We start from the raw sequence: 14,763 nt of genomic DNA on the forward strand, positions 1-14,763 counted from the left end.
CAGATCAGATGGGGAAGGGAAAAGGCTCAGGCCTCTGGTTGTTCTTACAAGCAGTGGGTAGTGTGGCTGCAGAAGAGAGAAGCAGGGCAAGGGTCCAAGAGTGTCTCTTAGCTAAACTAAGAGAGAGTCTGGACAGGGAGGCTCTCTGGGGTTGGAACTCCATGGGTTTCATTTCTGAGGTCGTGGATTAGAATTATGATCCTGGGGTCTCATAGGGAACAGGGATCAGGAAGAGTACTCAAGGTAGTTAATGCTATACTATACGGGAAGAAGACAGTCCATTGGGATCAGAGCAGATGCTGGCAGGGTGAGGATGTGGGTTACAGCAAGGCCCTGGCTCTAAGAGTAGTGGTCAGGGTCAGAGGGAATAGAGACTGGTCAGGCTCATGAAGACAGGGTTACATCCACCCTAGAGGACCCAGGACTCCACAGAGAAAGGGCTTCTCTAGCCCAGACAGCATGCTCACACATCCCTCTTTTTTCTTTTTCTTTTTTTTTTTGCAGCCAGAACTATGGCCCCGCCCATCTACTTCCCAGTTCCTATGGCAACCCGAGTTGTTTGGTCAAGGGCTACTTCCCTGAGCCAGTAACCGTGTTCTGGAACTCTGGAGCCCTGTCTAGTGCTATGCGTAACTTTCTGTCTGTCTTGTAGTCCAAGCTATAGACTCCATCAGTATCTCAGTAATTATGCCTGCTAGCGCCTGAACCAGCCAGACTGCTACCTGCAGTGTAACCCACCTGGCCATCAAGATGAGCAAGAAAATTCCTGAGAGGATGTCCTATAGAGGGCTGGTCCATTGGAGGTCAGGCTTCTGTCATTCTTTTTCTTAGATCAACCAGGGTGAGCAGCTGTGGCCAGGGAGGGGACTTCAGCCCAAAGCACAGGAATTTCTGTCTGTCTGTCTTTCTCCATTGCTCTCCTATTTGGAGAGTAGTTTTCTAGGCACACAGATGTGGACATGGGTCTTGACCTGCCAAGATCATTCAGGAGCAGCTTGACCTGAGCGCACGTTAGAACTAAACTCCCATCCCCCATACCTTGGTGCTTTCTCTCCTCCAGACTCCACTAACATTCAGCTTTTTTTTTTTTTTCCTGTAGGACTCAGAGGCCATGGGCCCAAACCCGTGCACAAGTGTCTGGGTGAGTTGCTAGGCCTTGATCTCAGCTCCAGGAGGATAACTAGTGTCCTGAGACACCCTACATTAGAGGGTGGCCCAGGTATTGAACCATTTCCTCTCCTTATCAGCTCCTGAGGAACTTGGAGGACCATCATCTCCCCTCTAAAGCATAAGGATGCACTCATGATCTGCCTGACTCCCAGGATCACATGTGTGGTGGTGGACATTAGCCAGGATGACTCCAAGGTCCATTTCAGTTGTTAGTTCATGGATGAAGTGGAGGTGCATACAACTCAGACACAGCTCCCAAAGGAGTGGTACAGCAGCACCTTCTGTGTGGTTAGTGTCCTCCTCATTTTGCATCAGGACTGGCTGGAGGGTAAGGAGTTCAAGTACAAGACCAACAACACGGCCCTCCCAGCTCCCATTGAGAAAACCATTTCTAAATCCAAAGATGGCAACAGGTGGGATGGACTGCGTGGAGTGTGATGGACATTCAGGCAGAGCTGGAGTAGACTGCCCTCCACCTTGACAGTGACATACGTGTTGTTACCTGCCCTCACAGGGGGCTGGCCTTGTGCTTATACTATGCTTCCACCCAATAGGAACAGATAACTAAGAACAGGGTCATCTGATACACACGGGGCATGTATGACTTCCAGCTGCGGTATAGCAATGGGAAATGAGATCAGAAACTATCAGAGCACCTATCTCATCCTGGGCTCCAACGAGCCCTTACTCCTCTACAGCAAGCTCCTGTGCATAAGAACAGCAGCAGAAGGGAACTATTTACTCTGTGCCATAACAGGCTCTACACAACTACCACACAGGGAAGACCCTCTCTTATTTCCCGGATAAATGAATGCATCGCTCACCCTTGGGTCCTAGGGGACATTGACATCTGCCATTACCTAGAGCATATAGGTCTACCTGGCCATGTTGAAGTCATCTCTCACAGGGGAGGGGGATTGATCTTAACTAATTGCTTCTTCGGCCCTCTCTCCACCTGGCTGCTGCTCAGCACTGTGATGGGATCCTCTTTAGCAATCCCCCAAGAGAAGGAACACACTAACCCCGCTACTGCCAGCCTGTCCTTGTTCCTCTTCTGATCAACTTTTCTTTTTATTCTGTGATCTTGCAGAGGCATGTCTAGCCATGTATATACAGACTGACCTTTAAACTTAACATACCCAACACAGTCAGCTCTGCCTGACTGCTGGGGCTAGGCTGTCTGCCTGGTGGGACATTGCCCATCCAGGGGATACTCAGTCTTTGGCCTCTAAGGGATTGAGGTTGCCTCAAGGGAGGAACTGTCCAGATACATGGATGTGGGAGTTAGACCCATTAGAACCTGCCTGGTGACTATCACTCATCCCACATGGCACTTGCACAGATGTGTACAGTAATGTGCATGGGCACATACACAAGCCTTGCACACTCATGAACACCCTGTACAGTGTTCAGATCCATCAAGGTATCAGGCCCTCTCTCAGGCTCCTTTTCAGCATTCACATATGGGTTAGCTGAGACAGATGCAACCGCATCCTCACCAGCCCCACAACACACGGTCTCTCATGTCAATCTGTCCCTGTACCGTCAGGCCCACGCTTCCATTTCACAGAGATGACAGTCTGGTGGAAGCCATGCTGTCACCCCTGGGAATGGTGCATAAATGTTTTGCAAATGGAGCTCCTTATGTAAGGCCACTTCCACTGGTAGGGACCGGTGGAAGCCGTGTTGCAGGCCCATGCACTGATCCTAGAGCTCATGGCCTCCAGGCCTCTCTCACTTTCACTGTGCTTATTCTTACGGTAACTCTTAGTGTTGCTTTGCCAGTTGGGATTGTGGCTGAGTTTACTGGGAACAAAAGCTGATAATTTCTCTAAAAGTTTCTACAAAGAAATTAAGCCTCTCTGCAGTCTATCACAGAAACCAGTTTCTCCGGTCGCCCCTGACTGCCTGTGCGGTCATTCTGAGTAAGCACGAGGAACTCACTAAGGTTAATGATTCTTGCTTACATAACTTGCCTAAAAAGGAGATAACTATATTCCAAAGAACTTAAGAACTTGGGAGACTGTTTCTTTCTTTTTTCTTTTTTTAATAAATATTTTTATTTTATAATTAATTTAATTTTACATATCAGCCACGGATTCCCCTGTCCTCCCTCCTCCCACCCCCAGGCTTCCCCCCTCCTCAATCCACCCCCAATTCCCACCTCCTCCAAAGCAAGGTTTCCCCTGGGGATTCAGCCCGGCCTGGTAGATTCAGTTGAGGCAGGTCCAGTCCCCTCCTTTTTTAATTTTATTTATTTTTTTTGTTTTTTATTCATGTAACATACCAACCATAGATTCCCCCTTCCATTCCTCTTCTGCCCCCCCAGCCTCCTCCTACTGCCCAGCCCCACTTCCCATCCCCTCCTCCAAAGGGTAAGGGCTCCCATGGGGCATCAGCAAAGCCGGGTGCTTTCAGTTGTGACTGGACCAGGGAGACATTTTCTTAAAAGATGACATTAAAAACTTACAGGGACACATAGGAAAAGGCAAAGGATATGAAAGATCAGACATCTCTCTGGTGCCAGGACATGATGGTTAGATGTGCTTTCAGTTACAACTCCTGGTTTCCAAAAAGTACACATAGAAGCTGCCAGGAAGAAGAGAAACTTGGTCCCAACAATTAAAGAGTTAGGTAAACATTACCATTTTGTGAATTTATGAAGAATAGGATTACAACTGTTGCCCACATAAAAGTGATACAGAAATTATTTAGAAATTGACTTACAGTTGAAAATAATATCCTTGATATGGCCTCATACACTCAGCTGATCACAAAAATGTAAAAGTATCGCATTGCTAAGGGCTAATCATAGGGCTCGAATCTCTTTTTTTTTTTTTTTTTTTTTTTTGGTTTTTCGAGACAGGGTTTCTCTGTGTAGCTTTGCGCCTTTCCTGGAACTCACTCTGTAGTCCAGGCTGGCCTCAAACTCACAGAGATCCGCCTGCCTCTGCCTCCCGAGTGCTGGGATTAAAGGCGTGCGCCACCACCGCCTGGCTTCGAATCTCTTTTTTTATAACCGCATGTTTGCTGCCTGCTAGGGCACAGTATGAATAAGACATGTCTGGCTAGATAGAATCATTTGGCTTGCAATATAAAAATTAATGATAGGGGTAAAAGTCAATGATGTCAAAGGGAGCGGGAAGAAGGAAAAATAACTAAAATGGGTAAATGTTAATGATTCTGGGAAAATGATGAAAGAGAAATGTATTGAAACTGCTCATGCTTGAACGCATCAGAACTTGCATAAATAAAAATGGCTTGAGTTATTTGACGGCATCTGTTTAAAAGACACTTCACTTTTTTTGCTAACCTTACATCTCTGTCCCATGGCTCAGAACCCTGCTGGAGCTGGGCTCTGGCAATAATTCACTCTCCACATAACTGAGGGGCCTGGTTCGATCCCCAGTGCGGACCTTCTCTGAAGCCCAGGCATCATCAGGCACAGGCTCTGCCATCACTTTGGCTCTCTGGGCTTGGGAACAGGCAGAGAGGGTCAGAGGTCACAGGTCCTGACTCAGCCCAGACAGCCTCAGAACTGAGGGGTGGAGCAGATAGGAAGGGCCCCTGTGTGTCTTGCTGAGGCCAGGACTTGAGCTGGAGCAGTTGGGGGCACTTGGGCTGCTGGACTAGAGAGGACAGAAAGCTGGCCACAGGGAAGGTCGGCTGGCTCAGCCGGGCTGGCACTTTCTCCTGTGACTCCCAGCTGACCCATCTGCCACACAGGGAATTGCCCCAGCCCCACCTTGTTGGGACAAACACTAACTGTCCCTCTCTATGCAGAGCTGGGACTTAATGAGACCTGTGCTGAGGCCCAGGATGGGGAGCTGGACGGGCTCTGGGTGACCATCACCATCTTCATCACCCTCTTCCTGCTCAGCGTGTGCTACAGCGCCACTGCCACACTCTTCATGGTCAGCTACATTGTCCCTGCACGGTTTCCCTTCTGTCTCCACACTGTTCCATTCATCTCACCCAGTGTTGCGTGCTGTCCTATGCTGTTTACCCTGCCGTTCCCACCCTGTCCTCACAAGATCCCACACCATCCTCATGCCATCATAATACCGTCATCATGCTGCTTTCATAGTGTCCCCGTACTGTCCTTATTTTGTCCCCATATTGTCCTTTATAATCCCCTAGAGCAGTGGTTCTCAACCTGTGGGTCACGCCCCTCCTCCCCGTGGGGGTGGTGTCACATATCAGATATCCTGTGTATCAGATATTTACATTGTGATTCATAACAGTAGCAAAATCACAATTATGAAGCAGCAATGAAGTAGTTTTTTTGGTTGGGAGGTCACCACAACACGAGGAACTGTATTAAAGGGTTGCAGCATTAGAAAGGTTGAGAACCACTGCCCTACAGTGTCCCGTGCTAGTTCCCTAGCATTCCTTCTGTGTCCCACAGTTCCATCCTTGCTATCCCATGCTGTCTTGGACACTCACATGTCGTCCTCATGATGTCTCCACAACGTGCTCACACCTCCCTATAGTCTCATCCTGCAGATGCTGTCCTCCAAGTGGTTCTGTCTTCATACTCTGCCCACATCCTGCCCTCACGCCCAGCCTCTGTTACACATTGATGTTCCTTTGCTGTGCCTCATTCTATCCCCATATTCCCACCTCTAACTTCTCCCTGGTCCCCATACCATCTGCCAGGCTCCTACGTAACAGGAGCTATCTCTGGTTAATTCACAGCATTAAAGGGTCCTCAGCGCGGGCTTGGTCCATCTCATATACCCACCCAACAGATGAAGTGGGTCTTTTCTATGGTGATGGAAAGGAAACAGATGATCATTTCCAATTATAGGAACATGACTGGCAGGTGGCCTAGGACTCTTTGAGGGGCTAAGGACTTGCCAAGTCATTTAAAATCTCATCTGTTCTGCTTATCTGTATGATACCTAGGCCACACTGCCTTCTGGACTCAGTGCCCTCTGATATTATAACTCTCCGGCATCTTGTTCATGCAACAATCATAGATGTCCATATTCCCATGAAACATGAGCTTTGGGAACAGGAACACCCCCAGTCCCACGTCTGTGAATCTATCCAACTCTCGGTCACTTATAAAGTCACACCAGGTCCCTGACCCCTAATGAACCTTCTGACCAGGGTCATATGTGGATTAGGGACTAGGTGGACATTCAAGATAGGGTGTGACACAGCCCAATCATGTTCCAGAAAGAATCTGTTCTTTGGACCTGAATCCCAGAGAGAACAAACACATTGCAGTAGAGAGAGAACTTAGGGGAGACAAGCCTGTGCTAGAAGGAGACTTCTCCAGGCAGCTCTTGTTATTGCACTTTTCCCTGGTGCACCTGACTCAGACAGACACCGTCCAAATGCTGCACCCACCTTGAAGCAAACTTGCAAACAAGCACAGTCCAGTCATCATGCCTGCCTGACACCACGCTGGGCTTTTTAATTTTTCAGTCTCAGAGACAAGTACCCACGGTTCTTCAGAGAAGCAGAGCAAGTGGCGGATGATGCATGGATGACAGATAGAGGACAGACATAAACAGTGGATGATAGAGACAGAGGATGATGATGATACATGGATGATAGATAGAGGACAGATATAAACAGTGGATGATAGAGACAGAGGATGATGATGATGCATGGATGATAAATAGAGGACAGACATAAACAGTGGATGATAGGGACAGAGGATGATGATGATACATGGATGATAGATTGAGGACAGACATAAACAGTGGATGATAGACACAGAGGATGATGATGATGCATGGATGATAAATAGAGGACAGATATAAACAGTGGATGATAGAGACAGAGGATGATGATGATGCATGGATGATAGATAGAGGACAGACATAAACAGTGGATGATAGAGACAGAGGATGATGATGATGCATGGATGATAGATAGAGGACAGATATAAACAGTGGATGATAGAGACAGAGGATGATGATGATGCATGGATGATAAATAGAGGACAGACATAAACAGTGGATGATAGGGACAGAGGATGATGATGATACATGGATGATAGATTGAGGACAGACATAAACAGTGGATGATAGACACAGAGGATGATGATGATGCATGGATGATAAATAGAGGACAGATATAAACAGTGGATGATAGAGACAGAGGATGATGATGATGCATGGATGATAGATAGAGGACAGACATAAACAGTGGATGATAGAGACAGAGGATGATGACGATGCATGGATGATAGAGGACAGACATAAACAGTGGGTGATAGAGACAGAGGATGATGACGATGCATGGATGATAGAGGACAGATATAAACAGTGGGTGATAGACACAGAGGATGATGACGATGCATGGATGATAGAGGACAGATATAAACAGTGGATGATAGAGACAGAGGATGATATGATACATGGATGATAGATAGAGGACAGATATAAACAGTGGATGACAGAGACAGAGGATGATGAAATGGAGATGATGTAGGTAGACAACAGAGGGAGGACAGACGATAGACATAAAGGACAGATGGATGATCCACAGAACTGTAGCTCCAGCGCCAGCTCCAGAAGGATGGCTATACAGACAGATAGAAACCCAGATACAGATAAAATGGGGGAGGGACTGAAGGCTTTTAAGAGGCTGGCCACACAGTTGGGCCTGAAGTGTGGATGGTAAGTTTGATATTCTTGGGACAAGCCAGCAGGATGGAAACTGAGGCAGGAGCTGATGTTGTGAACTTGTGGCAAGATTCTTCCTTCTCTGATGAGACGGTTCATTTGACTGTCACCTTGACTGGATTAAGTGATGGCATTTCTCTGGAGGTGTCTGTGCAGGACTTCCCAGAGATGGTTAGATCTTGAGAGCTCTGAACTAATCAGTGGGTCAAGCTGTCGTGGATGGATTCAGAACATGATGGCATTTTTGGGAGGTGGTGATGGTAGGGGGAGGGCCCCGTAGGGGGAGGGCCTCGTGGAGGAAGTAGGTTACTTAGGGCATGCAGTTGGTACTATATTGAAGTGATCCATTTTCCTGTCCTGGGTTCTTGTCCACCACCCTACAAGAATGGATAGGGAAGACATTGAAGGGAAACGAGGGCAACTTCATTTGCGATGCAGGAGAAACAATTCAAATGGAAAGTGAAAGTTCTGAGACCCTTGGCAGCAGCAGAACACCCCCCAAGAGAAGCTTGAGTTCCTGCCAAGCTTCAGGGCACCAACTGGGAGACTCTCAGAAAGGGCTACAGAGCAAAAGCTCTCAGAGGGCTTTGGGGTACCTTCTTAGCAGACCCTCCTTCCTGTCATAGATACACCAGATCTCTAAGGCTCTGTCTTTCCCTGTGTCCCAGCAGTGACCATCACCCTTCAATCTGACCAGTGAACCCCCCAGTGCCTTCCATTGCAGGGCTCTAGTCTTTCCAGAGCATTGTCCACCTCCCCACAGGCTTCTCATGGAGGATCTCAACTTCAAATCCTGTCTGCTGACCCCTGTTCTGCATGAGCCTCGCAGGTCGGTATAGTCCTTTCAAAGAATCCATTTGTCACAGCAGCTCATTGCAGAGAAGAAACTAAACCTCGAGGATAACTTGGTCTGGAGTCCTGGGTCTGTGCTACACCAGAGGCCTTGCCTGCTTCTCCAGTGCTCCCAGAACAGTCCTCAGAGCTTCACCCTTTGCAAGGGACTTGCAGTCTCTCTGCACACTGGCATCATTTCTGGCACTACTTCCTCTCTTACGTGTCCGCCATTATCAGTCTGCTTCCCATTCTGGCTCCAGGGATTGGAGGGCGAAGGGCACAGCCTGGCCTCAGGAGAGCCAGATGAGTGGATGAAGGAATCAACAAATGACTGAAAGAATGGGCCAGTGAGATGGCCCAGCAGGTAAGGATGCCAAGCTCCACGACTGGAGTCTGATATCTCGGACCCACATGGTGGAAACTGACTCTTACAAGTCCTCTGATTTCTCTGTTCGGTGGCACGTGTTCTCCCAGCAACACACACACACACACACACACACACACACACACACACACACACACACATGCACGCACTAAATGAATGAATGAATGAATGAATGAATGAATGAATGAATAAATAAATAAATAAAAACGCCTGAAATGATGAGCAGACAAATGACCATACTGATCAGCAAATGTCTCAGGGCCTGCAAGGCCACCTGACACACTAGAAGACACCTTCGCTAAGACTGCCTACCTCAGCCTACAGGAGAAGGCTTCCTGCTCTGCGGGACCTCGGAGATTGTGCCCAGATTCCTCTCTGGCTTTCTGTTTGATATTTTCATCCACACACCCCTGGGCAGCCCCAGGGAACATAGACTAACACCAAGACTGGAGACTCATGGCCTGTCTTGGGATGGAAGCCGCCTGGTTTGGTCCTGTGAGTCTGTATTGGAGCTTTTCTCTGACTGGAAGATAAAAATTGTACAATGATGCTTGTGATGCTCCTTTAGCAAATCCTTCTCTTCTGGTGCCAAGGTTCTCAAGCACAGCCCTAGCCTTGCTACTTGATTCTGCACATCTCTGCACAGCAGCAGGAGGGCACGCCTGCTGTATGGCTCCCTCCTTATGTCATAGGAGTGTCAGTTGACATTCATCTGCTCCAGACATGTGACGTTGGTTGATGCTCCAGACATGCGATGGCCTTGTGGCTCTGGAGCTTTTGTAGGACTCCTGGTTGATGCTTTTCCTGGCACCAAAGCCACAGTCTGTAACTCAGCCTGTCATGTGGGTTGCAGCGGTTGCCACGCTTCACATCTCGTCTGTGTCAACAGCCTCCTCACAGGCAGCTTCTCAGCAGAAGCGTCTTTTTCTAGCTGTGGTAACAAACAGGACTCACGCTTGCCCACACCGAAAGCAAGGGCTCAGACTTGCTCTGGGGCCCAGCAGACTCAATTTCTTCATTTTGAGGACTGAGATTCTCACCTACCAGAAACCAGGTCCCAGTGCCCAGCTGGAAGGATGCTCAGTCCTCCAAGTTTCTAGCTGTGGCTGTCCTGTCCATGCTGGGCTGTTGGATATGTGCTGGCTGAGTTTATTCTGCATGACATACAAGGCCTCAAAAGAAAAACTGGGGTGTTGGAGAGATCGCTCAGCAGTTAAGAACACGTGTTGCTCTTGCAGAAGACCCAAGTCTGGTTCTCAGTACCCATGCCAGGTGGTTCACAACCTCCTGTAACTCCAGATTCAGGGGATCACATTCCTTTTCTGACCTTACCAGACACACCTATACACACCCCTTCTCTCTCCCTCCCTCCTTCCCTCTCTCCCTCCTTCCTTCCCTCCCCCTTTTCCTCTCTCCCTCCCTCCCTCCCTCCCTCTCTCTCTCTCTCTCTCTCTCTCTCTCTCTCTCTCTCTCTCTCACACACACACACACACACACACACACACACACACACACACAAAGTGGGGAGAAGAGGAAGGGAGGGAGGGAGGGAAGGAGGGAGGGGGGAGAGAGAGAGAGAGAGAGAGAGAGAGAGAGAGAATTGGGGGTGAAAGGAAGAAAAGAGTGGGTCTTTGTCATTGTAAGGGCCAAACACAAGTTAAGGACAAACAGCATCAATAACCAGAACAGTAGGAATTCTGGGAAATGTATCATTCTCTGGTTGTAAATAAATACTTTCTCAGAATACACCCAGTCTAGGAACTTAAAAAGTAAGATGGACAGATTTGTGCACAGCGGAAAAGATGGGGCACCTTTAGGGGTCACTTACATGGATGCTGCAGGAAGAGGAAGCCCAGTGCAGGCAAACATCGAAAGGGACTGGAGACAGCAAGGACTCAGCTCATAAGGTTTCCTAGGGGACGGGGTTCCATCAAGACTGACCTGAGGACCTGTGTTACATTCTAGGGAAGCATCTGGCTGTGTTCAGAAGTAACAGAACAATTTATTTGGTGGAGGAAATTCCATGTCAGCATCACACTGAGGCTGTGGCACATTTATGACTCACTTCTCGTTGTCACAACCACACTGAAAGCAGAAAGTGGAGTGGAAGGATGCGGAAGATGTGCTATGTGGCATGATGGGAGCATGAACACATTGAGCAACGCAGACAAGTACCTGCAGAAAGATAGATAAAGGGTGCCGTCCTTAAGAAACGCGTGTGTGTATATGTGTGTATGTATGTGGTGTGTGTGTGTGTGTGTGTTTATATGTGTGTTGTGTTTATGCTGAGTGTGTGCATGTATGTTTGGATTCTGCACATGCTATGGGTACACATGGAGGTAGAAGGACAACTTTTGGGTATAATTTGATTTTTTTTTCCTTCTACCATATGGGCCCTGGTGATCAAATTCAGCTCCTGGATCTTCAATACACGCAGGCTTTCACCATCACAGTTTCACGCATAACCTGCTGAGCGCTTCATGCACGATGCCTTTACCTGCTCAGTTATTCCTGCAGTGTTTTTCTTTATTGTTTGAGAATTTCACACACACACACACACACACACACACACACACACAATGTGTTTTGATACAATCCATCCCATATTTCCTCTCCTCCATGTCCTCTTCAATCCCCACCAAATTTCCTTCCCGACTTTGCGTGTCACTGAGCAGTGAGCCCGCATGCACGCGTTCTCTCTGGTCTTGACTGTGGACGTGACGAGCTGCCTCGGGTTCCTGCTCTCACTCACCACAATGACAGGCCACAACCTCCAATGGCAGTTGTCTTTATTTTACCACAGCAACAGAAGGGAGACTAAGACACTTGCCATGGTGGATTGTACACTTGAACTATGGGACAAAAATAGACTTTTCCTTCCTTAAGTTTTCTTTCACAGGGTGTTTTGTCAGAGCAACAAAACTGTCCCAGGCCCAAATCTTCTCTAAACTCAAGATCTCTATGGCTGTTCTCCCTCACTTTGCAGGGAGGTTGGCTTGGTCACGTACTAAGCAGAGAGTTGGTGGAGGATTGAACAGCTTTCCTCAGGACTAAGGCAGAGCTGTCCTTTTGGTACTCTGGTTCCATTACCTTCGCTGCCAGTTCTGTGTCATGAGTGAGGAGCTTTGTATCAGCTGCCCAGTACACGTGGCCAGAGCCCAGGCTCCATGTAGCTCTCTGTGCATGAGCCACAAATTTAGTGCCTCCTCTGTCCACCTCCCTATGGCTTTCACAGCAGCAATGCTACCCACAGGAATCTGCTGCTCCTCTGTTAGAGGTAAAGCATGCCTTTCCCAACCCCAGAAGCTGCAATGGCACTGGTCCGTTTGGATTCTGCACCCACTGTAGCTGTGCTGACAGGATCCTCTCCTGACCAGCCCAGCCCGGCTGAGCTCCCTCAGATAGCCACCACTAGATGTTATATAGACAGGAAGAGTCTCTAACCATCAAGGATATGCATCTCAGCCACTAAATTCCACCTGAGCACTCACTGCCCAGCCAGCACCTGGCACCTGTTCTTGGAGTGTCTACTCAGGAGGCCTTTGGTGGTCCAACTTTTCTTTCCATGGGTGCTAATACTCCCTACATTCCAGAAGCATCTTTCTGGGCCCCAGACATCTCTCTCCAGGGCCACCTCAGGCCATGGAGTCTGTGTCTCCTGCTCTCCATGGGAAGACAGAGTCCAGCCGTGGTAGGACACTGACACATGCAGCCCCGGCGTAATCTTTCTCTTCTGTTTCCCATTCCTCCACTTTGCCATAGAAGGGGTGTTATCACTGAGCCAGTCGGAGAGGATTAGCATGGGCTATCTTTTCTACAGCATGTCATCAGGCTTTAATCTGCCTTTGAACTTGAGCATCTGTTCAGATCATCCTGGTACAAATGTCTGCTCTGCGCCCACTGTCTTGACCTTCTTGACAGCCATGGCCTGTCCAGCCTATATTTGACCCTGAAGGAGGCTCATCCATATCTCACCCTGACCTAACTAGTAGACATTTGGAGGATATTTGGGATAGATCTGTATGCTGGATGGGTGAGATTTGGTGTGTTGGCATGGGGAACATTTTATGTAGGGAAGATATGAACATATTGTGGGGCATTGGCCAAGCTATTATGGGCTAGATTCTGTCCTCAGCGGATTCACCAATCGACATTTCGGTTCCTAGGACCTCAGACTGTGCCTATGTTTGCAGACAGGATTTTTTTGTTGTTGTTGTTTTTTTTGTTTTCAAGACAGGGTTTCTCTGTGTAAAAGCCATGGCTCTCCTGGAATTTACTCTGTAGACCAGACTGGCCTTGAACTCAAAGATCCACCTGCTTCTGCCTCCTGAGTGCTGGGATTAAAGACATGCACCACCACTGCCCTGCACAGACAGGATCTTAAACATGCAAGTTATGATGAGGGCTAGGCGTACCTCCTCCAGCCGTCTGTGCACTTATGAGGAGAGATCAGGACGTAGACACACAGAGGGATGGCCTGTGAGGACGCACAGAGGAGAAGGCATCTACAAGCCCAGCAGAGCCCTGCTGAGAACCCACCTTGTCAACACCTGATCTGGGACTTCTACTAGGACTGGAGAAAATAAACATCAGTTATGGAGGCAGCTGAATCCACATCCTTTGTCACAGCAGCCTGAGGTCACTGGGAGGCACAGGCTTCTCAGTTAGTGTGGCTGGTTTGGGGTCAGCCTCTAGCTGGGAAGAAACTGACTATAGGGAGGAAAGGCTGAGGGCCTATGTGGTGTAAGGTAGCAGAACTGGGGCCCAGCAGTGAAGGGCCCACTAGGGGAGGCCTGGGAGGACACACGACCAGGAGATAGGTAGAGGGGCCTGCATGGCTCACTGGTCTGCCTAACTGTGCCTTGTTCCTGAATGTCAGGGCCGGTGCACATAGGAAGAACACAGTGATTGTAGAATGTCTGAAGAATGTTTTATTGTCAAAAAACAAAAACAAACAAACCCAATGAGAGATCTTAAAGTTATCAATGATCTCTAGGAAATTAGAAGCCAAAGCCCCAAGTCCTCTGAGAACTTACTGCCAGTCCCTGGGGGGCAGGTACCCACTTTTCCGTTACACTTTCCTTTTTTCCCTGTCTCTTCACTGGCTGAGAAATGATGGAGAAGCAAGTATGGGACCTCTGGAGGGGACCTGCTCCACATATCAGCAGACAGTGCTTCAGGACATGGCAACTCCTTGGGCTTCTCCTCCAACTGTTATTAGCTGCTGTAAGTGTCCTGGGCAGATGTCAGGCCTGGAGGATGAGCCTGCTGTACCATGGTTCTTTCCAGTGTACCACGACCTCCATTACTCTTTGTCTTCTTTCTTCTGGCCTGATTGGAACCTGCTCATCAGGTCCCTTTCCAGGAGGTCCTTGCTGATTACTGATCAGTGTCCTCTGCACTTGCACCTGCCAGGGCCACACAGAGGCCATGAAGCCCAGGCCTTCCTCTGTTATGTCCCCAGAGTGTAGTTGAGACATCCAGGGAGGTGGCAGTGTCCAGGGCTCAAGGCCAGGGGTCAGGGTTGTCTGTGATTGGCTCCTTCATCTGAGAATCCAATCTGTTGAACCAGAAGAGGGATCTACACAAGGAGCCCAATCTTTGGAAGGTTCTGTCCCTAGACCTTGAAAAATACAGACTTTTTCCTTATCCCAGGGCTTGTGGAAGGGGTAGGAAGGAGCCTGGCTGGACATGGGTGATACAAAGGCCACTGGAATAACTCCAGTGAGC

At 48.6% G+C, this 14,763-nt stretch overlaps 1 long non-coding RNA gene across 1 annotated transcript in view; it reads left to right on the top strand.

The window, feature by feature from the left end:
* Positions 1–3,140, top strand: part of LOC128111020 (uncharacterized) — an 85,522-nt gene extending 82,382 nt beyond the window's left edge. The window contains exon 5 of the long non-coding RNA XR_008218443.1: positions 1,100–3,140. This is a non-coding gene — a long non-coding RNA (uncharacterized LOC128111020). The remainder of the gene's footprint in view (positions 1–1,099) is intronic.
* Positions 3,141–14,763: the final 11,623 nt, after the last annotated feature.

The sequence above is a fragment of the Peromyscus californicus genome, unplaced genomic scaffold, assembly GCF_007827085.1.
Source record: "Peromyscus californicus insignis strain IS unplaced genomic scaffold, ASM782708v3 Scaffold_15__1_contigs__length_86483966, whole genome shotgun sequence".
In the NCBI taxonomy this organism is placed as follows: Eukaryota; Metazoa; Chordata; class Mammalia; order Rodentia; family Cricetidae; genus Peromyscus; species Peromyscus californicus.